This window comes from Urocitellus parryii, chromosome 5, assembly GCF_045843805.1.
Source record: "Urocitellus parryii isolate mUroPar1 chromosome 5, mUroPar1.hap1, whole genome shotgun sequence".
Lineage (NCBI taxonomy): Eukaryota > Metazoa > Chordata > Mammalia > Rodentia > Sciuridae > Urocitellus > Urocitellus parryii.
Window position 1 is genome coordinate 63,713,852 of NC_135535.1, and position 2,343 is coordinate 63,716,194.

The following is a 2,343-nucleotide window of genomic DNA, read 5'->3' on the forward strand; positions in this document are numbered from 1 at the left end:
GATAGTAGAATGAAACAGACATTATTACTGTATGTATATATATGACTACATGACCAATATGATTCTGCAACACTCAGAAAAATGAGAAATTATAGCCCATCTATATATGATAGTGCATAAATGCATTCTACTGTCATGCATAATTAAGACAAATAAAATTTTTAAAAATACATACATTAAAAAAGAAAGACAATAAAGGAAAAACCTGGATTTATTAATGTTTAACAACCATTTCCTGCACAAATACTAGGTACAGGGTATCTTTTCTACAGCCTAGTTATGCCAGGGCAATGGAATAGGTTTCAGATAGGCCAAAGAAATTGCTCCAAGACAGCATGGAGATGCTTATTGGGGAAAACTTATAAGAGGTCAGTGGCTGCTCCGAGAAGAGTTCAGTGGTGACTGGCTGACAGTACTTCTGTCTCTTATGGTGCTTTGCTAAGCAGTGTCTCCTGTCTCTTATGGGGTTTTGTCCAGTGTTGGCCAGCTGGGCACGTGACACATATCCTTTCCACAGTGTCCTCAGTTCTGCACTCATCACCACTCAGAAAGGAGTTTTATATGTTAGGCTGCAGAAGTAGTGACACCATCAGCATCAGCTTGTTTCATTAGCTTGTCTGACCCAGCATCCCAGAGATACTTCACAGAAGAAGAAATATAATTAATCAACAAATATATGAAAAATGTTCAACACCTCTAGCAATTAGAGAAGTGCAAATCAAAACTACTCTAAGATTACTAAGAACTAAGAATGTTGCCCAGAACACATACAAGAAAGAAGAAGATTTTTACAGACAACACTAGCTTGTTCTAGTTCCCAGTGTGTATAAGAGAATACCATTTTTTTTAAGATAATATATATCAGATTTTTTGGCCTAGGCTTGCTCTCATTGTTTGTGTGACTTGGCTAGGTTTTGGGGAACAGAAAGCAGGCATTCAGGGACATGATATTTTACTGTCCCCTTTTTCTTTAGTGATGATACACAGGGACTGAGCCAAATATTGGGGATATTACAATGGATAAGTCATGTTTCTCACTCTCTGAGAGCTTAGAGACTTGGGTGGTGGTGGGGAATTTGTAAGCATGTCATCACCATGCCCACGACCCATGCAAAGCTAGAAACAAATAAGGCACAGAAATGGTACTTAAAGAAGTTCAGGTGATTAAAAGTGATGTTTGGCAGGGGTTTAAAAGATGAATAGGAGTTTTAAAGACAGACAAGGACATTCAAGTCAGAAAAAGACACTCCAGGAAGAGGGAATAAGGAGTAAAGACAAGAATAAAACTGAATGAAGCATGAAAGTGATCACAAGAAATATCCAGATCCAACCAAGAAGGGTCATGGCATTTTATGGAGTCTGAACGCCAGTTTGTGGGTCTGAAGTTCTCAGATGAGGTTTTGGAACTCATTGGTTTATTATAACCTACTAGTCATTAGACCAATGGAGAGAAAAGCTTTGCCTTGCTGTGGGTGGAATAGGAATTGGGTGTGGACTACAGCTCAGCTTGCTCTTGAGAATACCTAAGAAATCTGCTGTTGGCAGGACAGCTGTTCACACTCAGGCATTTCTCCTGCCCCAGAAATTTTATGTCTCAAGTAGCTGTTATAGGCGTGGAAGAGCGGGAAGAGGAATTTAATAAGGGAGTAATAAGTCAGAATGGTGTTTAGAAAGAACACTCAGAGCAGATTGGACAGGTCATTACCGGAGGTAGAAGACTTGTTAGGAGACCATTGCAAAGGTGAAGGTGAAAGACCATTGGGGCTTGCACTTGAGAACAAATCCTCAAGAGGTGGCTGAGTGGCCAGAGATGAGGCTATGCATTTTAGAGAGAGTTAGAAGTCAGAAAATCAGGATTTGGTGTTGGATTAGATATTGGCTGGAGTGGGTTTATAGTGGGAAATGAGAGTCAAGACATCGAGATCTGGAAGCAAAACTTTATTTATTAGTGGCACCTCAGCCTAGAGGAATAATTCCTAAAATCTGAGCCCTGAAGGGCTTTTATTTTTATACCTAAGCAAGTTTGGGGTACATCAAGTCAAGGGAGTTGGTGCAATTCTATACGGGGGTGAATCTCACATTCCTTGTATGGTTACAAGCTTGTGAACAACCTAGGAGCTTTCATGATCATACAATTTAGGGACTTTTTCCTGCATTAAGCCTATCCCCCTGCCCCTGTTCTTTTGTCCCAGTTATTTTGTTTTCTGCTTCTGCTTCTGTGGTTATCTTGTTATAGCACCTGTCAGCCACTGCAAGCCTCTATGGTTAAATGCCAGTAAGGAATGCTGCCATGTGCCAACGTGTGAACCCACATCCTGTCAGCTCTTAGGTCGCTGAAGTTTT